Raw genomic sequence first — 21,499 nt, forward strand, 5'->3', positions numbered from 1 at the left:
CCTTGCAAACACTCAATAAGTAATTTGTAAATTGATGATACCATAGGTTATGTCAGTCACCTGAAGTGTATGATTTTGTTGCTTGGTGTCTATATGCCAATTTATATTCAAATTCGTACTTTCTGTTTTTTTAATGTGTAGCATAATTGATTTCAAAAAAGGGAGAAGTTAATAATAACATCCTTATTTTCTTGAGTAGAAGCAAATTAAGTGTGACCTCTTGGAAACACAAATAAGCGGCAAAGTTACTTGCTTAACTGAAGATACAGTTACATTACAATTATTTAATGTACTAATAGCTTTATTGACTGCCCACATTTTATCTAATAAATGGCATTTTAAGAAATTATTCCAGTTTACAAAATTAGGAAAATAGCAGTCAGAAATTTGGAGAATTAAAAATGTAGATATAGGGAGAAATTACTTCCTTGCACTGAAAATTTGAATTCATTGCCTTTGATAAGAAATTGCTGAGCCCAGACCAATAGACTTTGGCTCTGCAGCAGAATTTGACCTAAAATATTTCTTATTTGGCTCTTATAGGTCAAACTCCCATACTTGAAAGAAAACCATTCTGTTATTCAATTTTCAAGCAAACTTATATTTAGCTCTGATAGCAAATAGCTGAACAAACACAATTTTCTGAAGTCCAAAAATTAAATAAGACGGGAGAGATAGCAGGAATTTCATTTTCTACACGTTGTAGTAATAGTAGAGAGAGCAAACTATGAAGGACTGGATTAAAAACCACTGTTTCTTATTAGCTGTGGACTCTCATACATATATAAGTTGCTGGAGTTTTGCATTCTCAGGACAGTTTTGTGAACTTGATTTTACAGAAACTTGGGCTTCCTCTCCCAATACAATAATGAGGGCTGAGAAAGTATACAACTTCTTATGAAGAATTTCATTGATAAAAGACTCATTTTTCCTTGAAGAACAAAAAGGAGACCAACCTTTATTAAATAGCTCTATGTTGGACACTTGACTATTCTCATTATGGAAAGATAGAATTTTGCTAGGGATATAGGCTCTATCAGTGCTGTCCACCAAAACTTTCTGAAAAGACAGAAATGTTCTATCTTCACTGCCTAACATGGCAGTCATTAGCCACATGTGTATGAAGCACTTGAAATGTGAATAGTTTGACTAAAAGACATTATACTTAATTTTATTTAATTTTCATTAATTTCAACTTATAAAGCCGCATGTGGTAGTGTCCATATATGGAACAGCACAGCTGTACAGCCAGATTTAATCTCCATGTGACTTTTATGTGTTACTTAAGTTCCATAGGTTTCCATTATCTTATTTATAAATGTGGATAATATATACACCATCTTCTGGGTGGTTCTGGGATCAATGAGTTTTAGAATGATGTGACCACATACTAGCCACTAAATACTTTTGCTATAAATGCATTTTCATGAAGGACTATTGCCTAGGTACTATTATTCACATTTCACTACAAAAGACACTGTGAGCAAGACAAATTGTTTTCATTTCCAAGGGCCACAGATCCTACAAGTACTGGTACTTGTATCTGCATACAAGTAGCATGACTCATTAATTATTCCATACAGTTTTGCTACATAGACCGACACACCAGCCAATAGTGATGGGTGTTATTACTTTTACCATCTTTAATGGACTCCACCCTTCTTTTTCTGTACACTATAGAATCCTAGGGGCCCGACTGTTGGACATTTCTGTGGTTTAACACCCATGAAGGCCCCTTCTGCCCTCACCTACTTTTGATCCATGGAACTTATCATAGTGTTCTGAGGAGGATTTACCAAACTAGAGTTCTGTTTAGATTCTAATATTTTACAAAAAAAAAAAAAAAAAAAAAAAAAAAAAAAAAAAAAAAATGTGAAACAGTTCTTACAGCTTTACTTCTACCCAGACAGAAGACCAGCGCAATTAAGCAGGAAATTGATTCAACTGAGACACACCGTGCAATACTCAGAACCACCTTTTCTCCCTGACTACACAGACTACACAGTTTAAAAATTGAACTGGTAACATTTGTCTCCTGATGATTTCTTCTGCCAAAAGCCATTGCCTCATGAGGAGTATACACTTATAGCATTTGCCTTACCAATATTAGCCTTACTGATACTAGCCTGGACTCCTGTGAAACCCCTAATCAAGAAGGCTTTAATGTTCCTTTGTACATGAATAACCATAGACCAGGATTTTTGATTTAAAAAAATGTATCTTGTAAAAAGAATACTAGACATGAGATCTACTCTTGTAACAGACTTTTCAGTGTACAATACATTATTGGTGAATATACGTAGAATGTTACACAGCAGTTATCTGGAGCTTACTCATCTTGCTTGACTGAAACTTTGTACACAATGATTAGCAACGCCTCATTTTTCACTCCCTGCAGCCCTGGCGACAACAATTCCCCTTTTAGATTCTATGAAATTGGCTATTTTAGATACTATTTTAGATATAAGTGAAATAATGCAGTATTTTTCTTACTGTGATTGGCTTACCTTACTTAACATAAAGCCTTCACGGTTCATCCAGGTATCACATATTGCAGGATTCCTTTTTTTTTTTTTTTTAAGACTGAGTAGTATTCTAGTGTATGGATAACCACATATTCTTTAGCCATTCATCTCTTGCTGAACACTTAGGTTATTTCAGTATCTTGACTGCTGTGAGTAGTGCTGCTTTAAATAAATATCACAGTGCTAATATCTCTTTGAGATCTTGATTTTAGTTCTTTTGGTTAAATATCCAGACATAGGATTGCTGGATCATTTTATAGTTCTTTTTTTTTTTTAATTTTTTTGAGGAACTTTCATACCGTGTCCCATAGAATCTGCACCACCTTGCATTCCCACCAACTGCGTGCAAGAGTTCCAATTTCTCCACATCCTTGCCAACACGCATTGTCATCTTTTTTAAATAATAGCTATCCTGATAGGTGTAAAGTAATATCTCATTGTCATTTTGATTTGTACTCCATGTACTCCATGATGATTAATGATATTGAGCACTTTTTTGTATATTTCTTGGCCATTTTATGCTTGCTTTGGAACAATATCTTTTTAAGTCCTTAGTTCATTTTTAAATCAGGGTATTAGTCTTTTTTTGAAATTGAGTTGTAGGAGTTCCTTATATTTTTAACATTAATTCCTTATCAGATATATGATTTACAAATATATTCTCCCATTCTGTTTGTTTGTTTTTTTCACTATGTTGAATCTTTCTTTTACTCTCCTGAAGGTTTTTAATTGAAGTAGTCTCATTTATTTTTGTTTTTGTTGTCTGTGCTTTTGGTATCAAATCTATGAAATCATTGCCAAAGCCAATGTTATGAAGCTTTCCTTTTATGTTTTCCTCTAAGAGTTTTACAGATCCAGTTCATACTTTTAGGTCTTTCATCCATTTTGAGTCCACCTTTACATATGGTATAGGATGAAGGGAATCCAGATCAGAAAGGAAGAAGTAAAATTGTCCCTGTTTGCAAACAACAGAGTCTTATAAATAGAAAATCCTAAAGATTCTAAAAAAAAAAAAATGGTTAGAACTAATAAACAAATTCAGTGAATTTGGAAGATAAAAAAAATCAACCTAAAAAAAATCATTGTGTTTCTACACTAGCAAGAATTATACGAAAAGGAAATTGGGAAGATAATCCCATCTACAATAGCACCAAAAAGAATAAAATACATAAGAATAAATTTAACCAAGGAGGTGAAAGACTTATACACTGAAAACTACAAACACTGATGAAAGAAATTAAATAAGACACAAATGGAAAGACATCTTTTGTTTGTGAATGGAAGACTTAATATTGTTGAAACGTCCATACTGGTCAAAGTGATCTCCAAGTTCAGTGCCATCTCTATGAAATGCTGATGGCATTGTTATACAAATAGAAAAAAATTCTATAATTCATGTGGAATAACCAAAAACCATGAACAGCTAAATCAATCCTGAGATGGAACAAAGCTAGAGTCATCACACTTCTTGATTTCAAAATATATTAGAAAGCTATAGCATTCAAAACAGCATTCTGCTAGCATAAAAACAAACATGTAAATCAATGGAACAAAAGGGAAAGTCCAAAAATAAGTTCATGCATATACACTAACTGATCTTTTTTTTTTTAACGTTTATTTATTTTTGAGACAGAGAGAGACAGAGCATGAATGGGGGAGGGGCAAAGAGAGAGGGAAGCACAGAACCAGAAGCAGGCTCCAGGCTCTGAGCCATCAGCCCAGAGCCTGACGCGGGGCTCAAACTCACGGACCGCGAGATCGTGACCTGAGCTGAAGTCGGACGCTTAACCGACTGAGCCACCCAGGCGCCCCTACACTAACTGATCTTTGACAAGGTTGCCAAGAACATGCAATGGAGAAAGGATATTACCTTCAACAAATGGTGTCAAGGAAACTGGATATCTACATGCAAAAGCATAAAAATACACAGGCTTCTTCTTGACTCTAGGTGTCTCATGTCCCTTTTCTAAGAGCATTTACTTTAGGAAACTTTCAATTGCAAATTCTTTTTCTTTCCATTTGAGATGTAAATCTTTTAAAATCTTTTGAAAGGACTTCTGCCAGATTTACAACCTGGAACTACCTTTCTCAAGGACCTGGGAGCCATCTCTTTCAAATGTAATCATCAAGGAAGATAGTTCCCCATCTTCCAATCTCTGTGGAAACCTGGGAGCCTAGCTTCCTTGGCCTGTGCTCCAACATATTAAAACTATCTATTGTCATGGGGACAGAAGAAAGTTTACTTTTCCTTTGGGTAAAGCCAATTAGTGAACACATATGTGGTCTCAATTTCTTCACCCCAGCTCTTAAATTCTCCCACCATTAGTTTCAACAGAGTTGAGTATCCAGAATTCATACATGCTATCTCCCTTAATTTTGAAAGTAGTATCACAACAAGAGTAATTTCTGTTTGCCCATTTTGCCTGGTGAAACAGTCGTCAGCATAAAATATATGAATTTTATAAAAAAGTATCAATCTTTAAAGTGCTATATAATGTAGAGGATGAGTTTAGTTAGTAAGATTACATCATACATGGTACGGCAAATATTTTTTTTTAATGTTTATTATTTTTGACAGAGAGAGAGAGACAGAGCATGAGCAGGGGAGGGGCAGAGAGAGGGAGACACAGAATCCCAAGCAGGCTCCAGGCTCTGAGCTGTCACCACAGAGCCTGACGCGGGGCTCAAACTCACAGACCGCGAGATAATGACCTGAAGCTAAGTCAGATGCTCAACCGACTGAGCCACCCAGGCGCCCCGGTACAGCAAAAAGTTTAAATTTCTTTTTGATCGCTTTTTCTTTTTCCCCAAAATGCTCTCTATATAGCAGCTTTTATGCCTATCTTGTCTCTCTTTCTCTCTTTTTACCACAAAACTTTGTTTTGAAAATCACCTTCACATCACGCTTTGGATTACTTTCCCAAATTTACTTGGAACACCTTTCAGTTGGCATATTCTACTAATCCATACAAGAGCTACACAAATTAAATACTTTTATCATTCTCTGGCAATTGATTTTAATTTGATACTTATTATAACATCATGAAATACTTATGATGCAAATAACAAAAGAAATGAGCAAAGACATGTTCTAATAAAGAGTTATCTACAAAAATAAGGGGCGGAGAAGATTTGACCCATAGTATATAATTTCCCAATCTCTGCTCTAGACCCTCTCAAATTGTATAGGCAATGTAAAAATATAATGCTATTGGTTTCACTGCCTCCACATTTGACTTACCCCTCTCCTTAATAAATAAAGTATTGCAGTGGTTCAAGGTGTCTAAATATGAAATAAGCTTCCCTCAAGCATGGTAACTTTGTAACATCCATCTTTAGACATATTTGGTCTGGTTACTGCAGTAAAAACTTGAGAATGAGATGAGCCTTTCCAAAGATTCAGTTCAGCTCTAACTGTTTAAAGCAATGATTGAGTGAAATTTGGTGTGGCTTCATACAGGGCCAAAGGAAGGGGTTAAAATTAGATAGACACATTTTTTAAGACTTCTAAGATAAAATTATTAAAATAACCTCTAAAGGATTTATTTCTGGGTTTTGAGTTTAATCATATGCAAAGTTTTTCAGAGATATGCCTATGGCAAATCAATTCATTGAAATAATAAAATAATATCCAAATGTGTGTGACCTATTAAATTAATGACTAAACTAATTAAAATATTGAGAATAAAAACAAGTCAATTCTAGTGACCTGCATAGGAAGATAAGTTTTTAAATACGGCACAAGCCTGAGAAGTGGATCTGGAGGTAACATTAGAGGTGTACAAAGATTAAAAATTGTTTCAAAATAAATAAGAAACACAACTGTCCATACAAAACATGGCGTAATAGGCACAAATGTTTACCTTTGCTCAGTCGAATAAACAAAGACAAACATTTTTGTTTTTTTATAAACTGGTAGGTTATAGACTATTGGAATTAGCGTAAAGTTGAAATCTAAAGCTGGCGTGAAAGAAGTTAACAAGAGGCAAAGAATTTTCTCTTTAGAACCTCCCCTCACAAAAGTTCATAACAAGAGACACAGAATACCTGTAATCCATGCAGGAAGACTGCGTAGCCAGTACAGAAGAACTGGTGCTATGCCTTCAGAAGGAGCCAGAGACTCCTTTGCCCATATCTTACCTTAGGCCACTACCCATTATCCCCTTCCAATCCACACCAGAGGTTTATTTTTTGGAAGGTTGAAACAAACAGAATCTGGGCATCAGGTCCAGTTGAAGGTAGTGGTTAGTTACCTTGTTGAAATTCAATAAATTCAACATGAGGACCATTTTTTCCCTACTTCTGCTAGGCTCCCAGGACATCAACATCTAGAAGTACACCTTCCAGATTGATAATTAGATTATTGTCTGGAGAAATTGACACCCCCAAGTTATCTATAATTAGACATTTGCAGATCTCTAGAAGAAATATCAGGTCATTTCTTCAACATTTGGTGTCTTACACATAGTAATACATAGCCAATGATCTCAAAATATTTAAAGAAACATTAAAAAATGAGGAGGAAGGGCACCTGGTTGGCTCAGGTGGTAGAGTGCAACTCTTGATCTTGGGGTTGTGAGCTCAAAGTCCCACACTGGGAGTTGTGATTACTTTTTTAAAAAGTTTAATGAAATAATAATTAAAAAGTGGAGATGAAAACAAATAAGCACATAAAAGAAACTTGAACAGAACAGAATCAATGCAGAGAATTTTTAAAAAATGTGAACTAAGTTGAAGAAATACTCGAGAAAAGAACCAAAAGAAAAAAAAAGAACAGAAAAGAGAGATGATTTTTTTAAATTATATTTTAAGAAGTGTAAAATCCAAATAATATTAACTTCAGGAAAAAACAGTGATAAGGAAGAAAACAAAACAATCCCCAAGCTGAAGAACATAGGTTTCAGAGTCTTCAGTGAGTGTCTAGCAATATAAATAAAAGCAGACACTCAGCAGGGTGTATTACTGTGTAATTTCAGATGACTGAAAATAAGCAAAAAACTCAAAACCTTGAATAGGGGGATAGAGGTGAATAATGTATACATAACCTCTAGTAACAATTCTTTTATAAAAAATATTTATTTATTTTTGAGAGAGAGAGAGAGAGAGAGAGAGAGAGAGAGAGAGAGAGAGTATGAGAGGAGGAGGGGCAGAGGCTCCCAGCTGTCAGCGCAGAGCCTGACATGGGGTCAAACTCACCAACCCTGAGATCAAGAGTCAAAGTTGGACCCTTAACTAGCTGAGCCACCCAGGTGCCTCAGTAATAATTCTTTATAAACAACAACCTGGGAAGTTAGAAAAATTAAATCATTGCCCTTGAAATTCTGAAGAAATATGATACTAAATTTAGAAATCTAAATTATCAATTAACATCAATTATCAATTATTTTTATCTAAGTCATTATTAATTTAAACTAAATTATCAGTTAAGAAGGAAAGCAGAGAAAAAAAACAATGATAAACTAATTTTCCAAATTTCAATATCCTTTCTCAAAAAATTTATGAGAAGAAAAGAAATATGATTAACAAAACAAGGACTCTCATCTAAAACAAAATTAATGTATAAAATATCTTTCTTATCTTGGGATCCAGTTCCTGCGAGATTCAGTGCCAGTATATGAAATCTAAAAACAAAAGTTAGTTCTAGGAAAACTAGTAAAGTGAACAATAAATGCTTAATATGGAAAGGATTAAAAGCTATATTCCAATATTGGAATAATATGAAAAATTGGAGCTGTCAAAAACATGAGTTTCTATTCCTTGTTTTGGTTCTTCTCAGGTGTTCTGGTTCCAAAATCAATGATTTACCTAAGAAACTTACTCTAATTTGACCTACACCCTGGCAATCACACTGATACATGAACACAGTATTGACATTGTAAACATTTGAGATTGCATCTTTGCCCTGATGATGTAATTCTAGAGTGAGATTGAGCAGTCTTGAACAAAGATTCTATCTCAGGTTATTGCACACATTAGGTGTCCAGTAAATGTTTGCAGGAAGAATATTTCCTTCTAGTATTTTGATTTCATGTAGATTTCTTAACTCATTTCCTTCCTTGTGGAAACATTAAAAATATTAGTAATATAAAGGTATACTTATATTTATATATGTAAATAATTCCTATAAGATAAACTACAAATTATGTGCATAATCTCTTATTATAATTATTGTGCAAATGTAAAATTGCCTTAGGAAAAAAGCATATTAACTGGAATAGTTGGGAATTTAGGTGATGAAATTCAAAGATTCTGTAACATTAATTTTTCAACACCCGAGGTATAGTGTAATATTTTTGTATATTGGAGAGTCAGCGAATTGTTGTTATGGAGTTATTTCAAATAAAAGGTATTTTTAATGAAATTGTTTCTGTTTCAGGACACTGGAGAAGAAAACAAACTAGTTTTAATGCAGAATGGTTTGTGAAATAGAAGTTGATTTTAAATGTTGATTGTTTTAAAAAGTGCAAACCAAAAGTTTTTGTTATAATAATACTCAAAATGAGTCAGAAAAATAGAAGTCCGTCAGAAAAAGAATTAAAAAAATGGTTATAAAGATAACCACTGGCTCTCAAATGTCTTCTTTCCTTTACAAGTAGCATGGCCCAATTTACTAAATCTTGATATATTAAATCTAAATAAAATTGTCACAAAAAGCATGCATTATAAACTTTGTTCTTTTCATTAAAAGAATATTGTGTGTGACATTTGCCTAAAGGCAGTGTTTCTATAAATACAGGGCCTTGTAATGTATTAAACTTTGCTTTATCAAATACTAATAACTTGAAAGATAGGTTTTAATATAATATGATACAAATGTGCATTAATGACTGAAAAACAAAACAGTATTTGCAGTGTCAGAAGCCAGAAAAAATGAAATAATGCAGATATTTGTTCTTTTTCCTGATAATATAATATTGTCACCCACAGTAGGGAATGAACTTGGATTTCAATACTCTCTTAATAGGAATATAGTAAAAACAAGCTCACATTTAGCCACCTTCAGACACTGACTGATGATGACATAAAAGAATGCAATTAGTCTTCTGCAATAAATCATATCTAACAATTATGTTCATGAATACATTACACACACAACATTTTTATTACAGGAGGTTCAAAGTTATTTCAGAAAAAAATATATAATGCTGCTCTATTCAATCATAAACTTTTATAATTTTTTTAATGTTTATTTTTGAAAGAGAGAGAGAACATGTGAGCAGGGGAGGGGCAGAGAGAGAGGGAGACAGAGGGTTTGAAGGAGGCTCTGCAACAGCACATTGTCCTTCCCAGGGCTCCAACCCATGAACCGTGAGATCATGAATTGAGCTGGACCTTAACCGACTGAGCCACCCAGGTGCCCCTGATCCTTAGAAAACTGTATTCCGTTTCTAATATATTGAAACCAAGTTGTTGTTTTTTTAAGTTAATGTTCATAGTATACCAGAATTTTAAAGCATGGTAAAAAAATATGGTAAAAATGCCATATTTTGAAGTATGAAATAAGGAGGGTGCCTGGGTGGCTAAGTCGGTTAAGCCACTGACTCTTGATTTCAGCTCAGGTCATGATCTCAGGGTAATGAGATTGGGCTCTGCACTGGGCATGGAGCCTGCTTCAGATTCTCTCTCTCCCTTTGCCCCTACCCCACTCTTTCTCTCAATCTCACAAAATAATAAGTAAAATGTAAAAATAGGACTTTGTTTGTCTGTTTATTTATTTTAGAGAGAGAGGGAGAGAGAGCCTATGAGTGCGAGAGAGAGGCAGAGAGAGAGAGAGAGGGAGAGAAACTCAGGCTCCAAGCTCACTGCAGAGTGCAGAGCACTGGGATCATGACCTGAACCAAAATCAAAAGTTGGTTGCAAAATCGACTGAGCCACCCCCAGGACTTAGTTTAAAAAAAAAAAAGGTATAAAATAGGGGGAATCCTCGTGTAACTTAAACTTTCTAATAATTCCACCTTGAAATGCAAATTATTCTGTTGTTTCTATGCCAACCTATTTTTTCCTGCTTCGAAAGTATGATGACCAGTGAAATAACATTACTGATGAATAGTTATATGATAAATAAATACAAACTGCTGTATATCTTACTGTGGCACTTCTCATTAGTCTGCTTTAAATACAAAAGAAGGAAAAAAAGAAATTGCAAGCTGAGCAAACCATAAATGATTGAAAGTTAGTTTGAGGAAGACTTAGAATTTGTTTACTAGTGTTTCTTACACTTACTTTCCCCTGCCCCCATAGTGCATATTCATTCTTTCTTCTTTTTATTCCCAAAAGCAAAATAATTTTAGCTTTGTTTTCTATGTTTTATTGGGAAATGTAGTTTAAATTAATTAGTTAGTTTACATATGCTTTTAAGCAATAATACCAACAACTTTGAATTAAATAAACTGTTATTGAAACATATTTTCTAGGTATAAAGGCTGAAGCTTATCAAATCATCTAGGCATAGCCTGATTTGAAGATACAGCCAAGATATCATCAGCCCTGAAGTTGGAAATAATCCATTTTCTATATGAGTTTTGAGAGCCTATTCCTGCTTACTCTCGCTGAGGTTTCAGAATAAAGATTCCCTCCTCCCATCCCTTTAATTTATAGTGTCTGTGCTTTAACTGATCTCTATGACTGCTCTAAGTCAAAGGCATGTTTTTTCAGATTTCTCTTTAGTCAAGCCATTCTAAAAAAAAAAAAAAAAATGATTACTCTGTGTTCTGCTTCCCAATCCCATAGCTTTGCTTAAAAAAAAATAATAATAAAATAAAATAAAATAAAATAAAATAAAATAAAATAAAATAAAATAAAACAGGAACAAAAAAACAGGAACAAAAAACCCCACATATAACTGCTATATCTAGACATCCCACTCTGCCATCTTTTTCAGACTGACTACTCTTTAGGGTGGTCTATCTATCCAGAATTTTATTTTATTTTTTCTGGAATACCACATTGTGAATCACTTCCCCAGCTAAATTTACAGCAGCCTGAAAATAAATTATAATTCTCAAGCCCCACACCACTAGATCTCCCCCTATACCCCATATATCAACTGCACAAAGATTCAAATTTAAATCAGATGTTAGCACCCACATTTGGGTAGAAAAAGAGCTTGGATATACATACAGCTAAACTAAGAAACAGGGCGATTTTGCTTCTAATTGTGACGAACAATTTCTTAGACTTTGGCACCATTTATGGCTGCACTAAAACCTAAAGAATTATCTTTGCCTGTCATTTGATTAAAGAGATTTCAAAAATTTAAATCAAATCTTTATGTGACAGTTTTAGAAATATACAGTGTACTTTGAGAGATGAAATCCAGATAGACACTAGTAATGGATAATTTGTATGAGTTGTCAGAATGTTTGCATTGTTCTTAATATTTTAGTTGATTTACTTTTATATTATCCTTTTAGCTATGCTATTTCATGTTTGAAATATTGGACATCTTATATTGTACCATTTGAAGTATTATTTCTTTTTGAAAATGCCTTTCTGAGGGAACTAAATCTATACATTAAAAAGACGTAGAGTATGTAATGTATGACTTGGGGGAAAAAGAGCTGGAGAAAAAATCATTGTCATAAGGTTAAGCAAACTTTATTAAGTTATAGTTAAAACTAGGAAATAAAAGTATAGAAATATGAGGAATAGCATTGTTCCTACATTTAAATATGGAAAAACAATGTATTCCTTTCAGAGATAATAAGATCGGAGACCAAAATACAGAGCACACTGAAAACAGGCTGTGTGGTTGCAATACTATTCCTTGTCTTTTGTCATGGGTGATCATAGAAAAGGGTCATATAAAAGAACTTCTGGATTTACTATAAACTTTCTGTTAAAGACATCACTTACACCTGTGACTTAATGCCACTTGGGTAAGGTCACTTTGGACTTAGAAAGTTTCTCTGAGCAAAAATGATACTTTTCTTTGAATAGCATATATTGTTTCTTTTACAAGATAATAAGAATTATGTAGCTATTCCTACCCCATCAGAAGTCTGGTGTTTTTGCTTTGTTTTGTTTTTTTTGTTTTTTTTTTTTTGTTTGTTTGTTTGCTTTTGGCTCTGATCACAAATAATTAAATATTGACTGTGTTAGATTTAGGAACTTTTAGGCTGCAAAAATCACCTTCACGCATAAAGACCATCTCGGTTGACAAGGAATTTTTTATGAGGACTTAAGGAAAAATAGGTCATGGCTTGAATGGCCTCATGTTGAAACTTGAGTGAAGTCAGGAGTGTTGCTCAGGACACAGAGCAGCTCACAGGGTGCAGCAGCATCTCTAGTGGTCCAGATGGACAATCTGGCCATCTTCTCATTTCCTCAGCAGGCAGAACATGTTGCTCCCCCGCTCTAATAACCCTGCTTATGCTGTGGATCCTTGGTCTCCCCTTTCGTGATTGTTCCTTCTGATACCATAAATATCCCTCTACCTCACAGCCTCAGCTTTTATGTGGCTTTTCCTTTGACAGGACCTCTGCTCAATGACTCTTCTTTGTGTTTCTGTCTGCATCCCTTTCTTTCAGCTGAGTTTCATTCTCTATGATTGTCTCATATAGCCAAGAAGGATTCTACTGTTTTCCAGTCATAATCCAGGATGGTGAGATGGATTGGGAAACATCATCAAAAAGACATGACTGCCGATTGACCTGTGAGCTAGACAGGCACTCAAGCCCCCATCCTTTGAAATGTGGGTTCTGCCTGCCTTTCCCACTCTGAGAGACTACTCCAAGGAGATAGCCTTGAGATAGCAATGTGGTGTTGAGAACACTTACCTGACTGAACCCAGTTGCAGCCTCTAAAAATTTCTAAGATTTGGCAGGTGGTTGCAGGAATCCATTCATCTTGTTCCTGCCCAAGATGCCTAAGGTTCATGTGTAAGTTCCCTTCACTTATTAAAATTGTCACTTACCAACCGGGAGTGGCCTGCCTCTTTCTCTGGTCTCTCCCTGCCCTCTAAGTACAGGGACCAGATTCAGATTACACTTGGGAAGCTCCTCATCAGGTTAAACATCAATGTGTAGTTAGGTAGAGCTCTTTCCTATGGCGGCATGTAGGCCATTGCTTAGCCTGTAGACGACTGCCCTGTGGTTTCTGATTCCACCATCTTTAGCCAGAGCAGTGGTAGCATGTGGTGCAAGATATCTGATATCTAACAAGCCCCTTCAATGTTCTCTGAATATCAGAAAATTATATGTAATCCTCAGTACCAAGAACTATATTGGCTCTTGATATAAGGAAATAAATATACATGTTTCATGGTTTACTTATTTTAATATATGTATATATAATACTATAATAATCTACTGTATTATATTTTAATGTATTAATTTTCTTTATTTTAAAATGTAGCACATATTCCTTTTTTTTTTTTTTTAATATAGCAAGTTATGTTTTTACTTTTCAGTGTATGGAGACAAGTACAAATAGTCCTATGTGCAAAATGTCCAGAAAATTAATTTGAGTTTATAAATAGAATTTTAAGTTACCTAGTAAAGTATTAAAAATATAATAGAAATTAGGCTTCCAAAACATGTGGAAATTCTTAATTTTGCTGAAGTAATAATTTAAATCACATGTTATCATAAGTCTGAAAATGGACCTTTAATTTAAAAAATATATTTATTCAATTATTTATAAATGTACTATTTGTCTGAAGAAATTGATGAATTTTGCAATTACATCATATGGAATTATAGGGATGGAAATCATGGAAATGCTTATGTAATAAATGTATAATATATAATATAAGAATATAAGAATATATAATATACCATTTTTCTCACCATCTCAGACACTACCTTCCAGACAATCAGGTACTATCTGCACTTTTATAAGTCATTTCTTCTCACAGTTATGGTCATAAAAATGATAACATCAATATTTAGCCTTATTCCTAGCCCAGGGTCTGCACTCCCTTGGGTCCTTTATCAGAGGTAATAATGATCGTCATATCAGACGATCACTTGAAGACCTCAGGTAATTTACTTAGATCATAGTATCATCCACCACTGTTGTTTCTTGGCCTTTGTGCTATAAAATTAAGGTTATCCCTTTTTCATTACCAACAGTCAAAATTTAAGTTTCTTCTTTGCTCTCCTTTCTCTCCTTTCACATTTTAAATATCAACATCAAGATTTCTTTTCTATCTCGAACTATTTGCTAATTTATTCTGACTTATCCTCTGTTGAAATCACAGGAGTCTTGAAAACTGTCCTAAGGGGCGCCCGGGTGGCTCAGTCGGTTGAGCTGCCGACCTCGGCTCGGGTCATGATCTCGCGGTCCGTGGGTTCGAGCCCCGCGTGGGGCTCTGTGCTGACAGCTCAGAGCCTGGAGCCTGTTTCAGATTCTGTGTCTCCCTCTCTCTGACCCTCCCCCATTCATGCTCTGTCTCTCTCTGTCTCAAAAATAAATAAACGTTAAAAAAAAAAAGAAAACTGTCCTAAGATCTATCTTTCTGTGGCATTATCTGCTGAGCAGTATTTCTGAATATGCATTACCTGTTTTCCCAATGGAATTCTCTGTCAAATGATATTTTATCTTGTCCACTAAACTTCTGCAATGCTGACCACTTGTTTGAACCAGTGAATATTTTTTCTTATATTCTCTTCGGAATGCTCCCTTTTCTTTAGCTGAGATTATCTTATGTGGAATCTGTATCACTTCAGCATTAATTGAGCTTTAATAAAATTACACCATTTAAGATTTTTTAAATTAGGTATAATTGAATGTAACTTTATATTCGTTCCAAGTGTTCAACATAATGATTTGATATGTGTATATACTGTGAAATAATCACCACAATAAATCTGGTTCACATTCATCACCTTACATAGTTAACCATTTTTTTCTTATATGAAGATTTTTAATATTTACTCTCTTAGCAAGTTTCAAATGTTCAGTATAGTATTATTTACCATACTGTACATTACATCCTCACATAAATCATTTAAGACTTTTAATTATATAGTGTGTCCTCTATTTTAACACACATTATGGAGTGTCTACACACAAAACATTTAACCCTTTCCTTGGTGACAGCCAGCATATTTCCTTCAGGTATAAATACTCTAAATGTCTCTATCTGTAATATGATAAATTGGAATTATTAAAATCAATAATGTTATTATCATTTCCCCAGGAAATGATAAATTTGGGGTACTATGGTGATATTTTTGGCTGAATAAATGTGATAAGATATTTATTGCAGGGATAGATGGTTGGGCAATGTGTGATTATTTCAAATTTTAAAAAATAGATAAAAATAAGCTTTTTTTGATTGTTTATTTTTGTTGCTTTGTTTCTGGATGTGGTCATTGTTTGTTGTAATGCTTAGGATTCTTATATTTGTCAAACCATGAGAAGAACAACCAAAGAAAATACCAAAAAAGGGAAAGATGGGGTAACCAGAGTAGACTATTGTAAATAAAAACAAAGGCATGATTTCGAAAGATAAATTCTAGAAATCAGAAACCCTAAATAAATGATTTAGGAACGGGTAAGTCATGGAGTATCTCAGCATTTCTGATTATTTTGTCCTCTATTTAAAGGCAATAAATCAACTAACTAAATTCAGCATCCACGCATACATTATAAATGAGATTGGTAGGCCTTATTGCTGTCACATTTTAGTGCCTGAAATGTATAGCTACTCTATTATTCCAAAATTACACCATATTATTTGTAGAAAAGGAATTTCTTGAATTATTTATATAACAAGCAGGTGTGGATTTTCCTTCATATTTTAAATATAACAGAAAACTCTTTATATGAAATAATTAGGAGTCATTCTTCCTTGTTTAATCAAAACCTCTTTAAAATGGGAAATCAAAAATGTACTATAAATATGCAGTTACTCTTTTATTTTAACCTAAATATGAAAGGCTACTTAACAGTCATTGAATACAGGGCTTTATTTACTACCATCCCTTCAATTCTGGTCATCTGAACTGCTTTTGTAAGGCATGGTCTACAACATTTAGTTTCAATTTTCTTCATGAGCAATAGGAATATGAAGTACTTATCCTCCTTGATATTACATTCCCACCTACCCCACTGTGACTTCCTTCATAGCTAATAGAAAAATGGGTTGTTATCATTGTTGAGGCATGTGAAGCTACTTGGTATATCAATGAATTCCCAGTTGGACAGACTTTTTGTTGTTAATAGAAGCAATAAAAATGGGCATCCTGTATGCTTTAAGGGGTGAGTGTGGAGTGTCACTCTGGTAAGTCTAATAAACTGCTGGTGAAAACGGCCTACTAGAGTCACTTTCATTTTCTCTTCATTGTGAAGAGACACAATGCACTTGAATGTAGAAATTACCTACATATTAAAACAATTTGCCCTTAAAGGTACTTAAATACCATATCTTTAATGGATAAATATGATATGATAAATATTTCCTGCCAATTTATATAGAAATCTTATGGGTCTACTTGGCTAACACTCTAAGAGTGCAATTTCCTGTATGTGTAGCATATAATAATGAAACCATATTTGATTTTCTTTTCTTTTTTTTTTTTTAAATTTTTTTTTTTAATGTTTATTTATTTTTGAGACAGCGAGAGACAAAGCATGAACGGGGGAGGGGCAGAGAGAGAAGGAGACACAGAATCTGAAGCAGGCTCCAGGCTCTGGGCCATCAGCCCAGAGCCCGACGCGGGGCTCGAACTCACGGACCGCGAGATCGTGACCTGAGCCAAAGTCGGACGCTCAACCGACTGAGCCACCCAGGCGCCCCCCATATTTGATTTTCAAATACCTCAAGAGAATTATAAAATTCTGTGGTGAGAGTACAACATTAAGACTGAAAACATCTCAATACTACTATTATTAGCTGGGATTTGATTGGTTGTTCTTGTTATTGTCATTTGCTTATTTGTTTTAGTATTGATACATTTGCAGAAGACTTATAGTATATAAAAAATGTTTCTAATATTTATTTATTTTTGAGAAAGAGAGACAGAGTGCGAGCAGGGGAGGGGCAGAGAGAGAGGATAGACACAGAATCCGAAGTAGGCTCCAGGCTTTGAGCTGTCAGCACAGAGCCAACGTGAGGCTTGAACTCATGACCTGTGAGATCATGACCTGAGCCAAAGTCAGACGCTTAACTGACTGAGCCACCCAGGGATCCCTACCAAAAAAAAAAAAAAAAAAAAAAAGAAAAAAGAAAAAAAAAAGAAAATTAATGCCTAACTTATTTGGTTTATTGTTTTGATTTTGTTTTGTTCTGTCTCCTGTTCTAAAATAAACTCCAGAGATCTGTAAATTCACATACTCTAGGACCCAGAAGACAGTTAATGAAAAACAAGCAAAAAGATCAAACAAGGGTTATTGGATGTCTCATTGTTCATTTAGGCTATTATTTTCCAGAACTTTCTAAGTATTGCCAAGTTGGCACACTTATAATTCATTTATTTTTTTTATTTTTTTTAAATGTTTTTATTATTTATTTTTGAGACAGAGAGAGACAGAGCATGAGCAGGGGAGGGGTAGAGAGAGAGTGAGACACAGAATCTGAAACAGGCTCCAGGCTCTGAGCTGTCAGCACAGAGCCCAATGCGGGGCTCGAACTCACGGACTGTGAAATCATGACCTGAGCTGAAGTAGGACGCTTAACCGACTGAGCCACCCAGGCACCCCCTTACAATTCATTTATTTTTAAATTACATATTATTCTTTCAAAAATTGCTTATTGTTACTCAATATTTATTATGTGCTAGATACTGTCCTCAGGAGCTTAAGTATATTAATACTTTTAATAGTCTTAACCTTGCTATGTCAAATAAGTACTATTTTCTTTTGTTTTTAATTTTTTTAACATTTATTTATATTTGGGAGACAGAGAGAGACAGAGCACAAGTTGGGGAGGGGCAGAGAGAGAAGACATGGAATCTGAAGCAGGCTCCAGGCTCTTGAGCTGTCAGCTCAGAACCAGACGTGGGGCTTGAACTCATAAACCATAATATCCTGACCTGAGTGGAAGTTGGACGCTTATCTGACTGAGCCATCCAGGTGCCCCAAACAGGTACTATTTTCATCTTCATTTTGAAAATGTGGAAATTTAGGCAAAGAACAGTTAAGTGACTTGGTCAAATAATGAGAAAATGATGGAATTAAGGTTCATACTCAGCTAGTCCTTAGAACAAACAAAATATTCTTATAATCACAAAGTTGGCCTCCATGTTTAGTGAGAGTAAATGAAAATATTTCAATATTAAAATTGTCAACTTCTAATAAAGTGCACTGCCATATATAACCTGCTGAGTACAATATTTAGATGTTTATGGCCTGCTTTGCAGAAAACAAAACAAAACAAAAACAACCAACCAGTTGTTATGTGTTTGTCTTCTCAGCAGAAAAACTATTTGGAAAATTGCATTAAAAATAAATCTTAACCAATACCACACTGAATACCATTAATCATGTAAAACCTCAATTACTCTAATTTCCAGTTATAAAACTCTTCCATTATTTAGAAATTTGCTGTACCTTTCTTTTAAGAGGGGGAAAAAATGAAGCAAGAATATAACCTCATCTCAGAAGTTTTGCCTTAATAATGAAAGTCAGCAAGACTATGTTGTTCACAGAACAAAGGTATAAAAATCAAAAGCCCCAGGCTCTTGTCCTGTTTATTTGAGAATGTTGTTTAACTCACCCAAACTCCAGAAGCCTCATCTATAATATGAGGATATTCATACCAGAGAAATATTCTTTTCTAAGCTTTTTAACATGCATAATATATTAAACATATGTTCATATGACTTATTACAAAAGCAATTAAAGCTAATATCACTTTTTATTTTTACAAAATAATTCAATAAAAATAAATATAAATATTTGAATTCTGTAATAAGATTTTAACTAATTAATTATCCTATTGTCAATAAATTCATATTTATGTAAACTTTAATATATTGGTACAATATTTTCAATGAAATCAGTAATTCAAACATGTGAATCAATTATGAAGATTCTGATTTTCAGTATTCCTAAAATCCTAAATATTTAATTATCCCTCATTCTAGGAAACAATTTAACTCATCTAATTAATTAATTATATTATATTTCTTGTAATTGGCTTAAGGCAGAAGGTACATCAGCAATTACCCTAGTTTATTAATTAATAATTCTACATTTAATTTATTGTGTAAGAGAGACATTAGGAGGATAGAGATTTAGATAATTTCTCCTCAGCAGAGAAAGAAATGACACCAAATATTTTTCTAATTTATAGAACAGTCTTTTACATATCAGGTTAAGGACAAAACATAGATTTCTACAACATAGAACTATTGAAAGATTCTATAATTTAGTTGACTTCAAATCCCTTTAATCAATACTCCAACTTCATTATCCATATAATATGCAACTTTGCTATATTAACGGGATTATATAGCTCAGAACAATGGAGATGAAAGCACTTTTCTGTTGCATGTGGGTCAGACTAAACCTGCATCATCCTTCCTTCAAATCGTCTCACTAGAAGAAGAATGATAGTAAAGTAAAGCATGCTCAGTGACAGCAGCAAGGTTCATGTGGGAGCTTGAATGCACATCATGAAGTATGATGGACGCTCTCATATGGAAGACAGATTATGTTTGTGTTCTGTGTGGCACCAGATAAATGTGCAAATGAGTAGAAGTTCGGGGAAGGATATCCTCTGATCAGTCCCTTCTTGAGCTCAGCTCTGCCCATCGAAGAATTGCAGTCGATTCATGAACAAATAAAGACACTTTATTTATCTGCTTCTTTGCTCATAGAATAAAGAAAATAAAAAGTGGAGTAACATACACAGTAGAAAGAAGGAGAAATACCCAGCAGAACATAGGGAAGTACTGACAGTGTCAGGGCAAGTCTGTGATGCTAAACAGATGTTTTGATGTTTAAATGACAGGGATAATAAGCCTAAGCAGCTTTGCTGATCAGTAGACATTACTCTGTATAATAGAAGGGTATCATTGGTGCCAAACAGATTCCACTGAAACTGATAAAGAGAGGGTTGGGCAATCAAAAACAAGAACCTTGTCTGTAAGTACCAGTTCAGTACCACCGGGACATTCCAGCAATTCTTGGAGTGAGAATGTATTCGTTTCTTATTGTTACTTTAACAAATTACCACAAACTTGGTGGCTTAAAACAAAACCCAGAAGTCAGAAGTTTAAACTGGACTGGCAGCACTTTAGTTCTTCTGGAGGCTCTCAAGGAGAATCCATTTCCAAGACTTTTCCAGTTTCTAGAGCCTGCCCACATTCCTTGGCTCAAATCCTTCCAAAACTCAGGCCTCTACTTCCATTCTCTCATTTCCTTCTCTAACTCTGATTTTTTTACTTTCCTTCTTTCACTTATAAGGATTCTTATGATTACTTTGAGCCCCTAGATAAGCCAGAATTAGCTCACCATCTCAGGATCCTTGACCACATCTGCAAAGTCCTTTTTGCCACGTGAGATAAGATATTGACAGCTTTCTGGCATCAGGACATGACATCATTGCGAAACATTTTTCTGTATACCACAAGGGATACATTTTTTATCAATGTTAGGATAGATTTTCCTATTAGCAAATGCAGCAAGATCTTATGATTTGAAATTCTTAAAAAAATATTTGCATGGAAAAACAACAAGAAGGATAGAAGTATTTTTCAAAAAATCTGACAAAATAAAACTTGCAAAAATACACTTATACAATAAATATACATTAATCCAGTTTATTTCTTCAACTTAATTATATTTACCTCATGCAAATATCATCAAAATGAAATTTGCCTATCTTAGGCTATTTCTTTTAAACCAGTCTAGCTATAAATCCTAGTCAAATTAAGTTACTGATAATGTAAACAATGTCATAAATACTACTTTTAGTTAATCCACTCTGTATGTATGAAAGGGGGAGCTGGACTATGTAAGGGAAAGTCAGGTATTAAGATGAAATTAAGAAAAAGAAGATAAAACCGCATTCTCATACCTGT

The sequence above is a fragment of the Panthera onca genome, chromosome A1 (genome assembly GCF_046562875.1).
Source record: "Panthera onca isolate mPanOnc1 chromosome A1, mPanOnc1 haplotype 2, whole genome shotgun sequence".
Lineage (NCBI taxonomy): Eukaryota > Metazoa > Chordata > Mammalia > Carnivora > Felidae > Panthera > Panthera onca.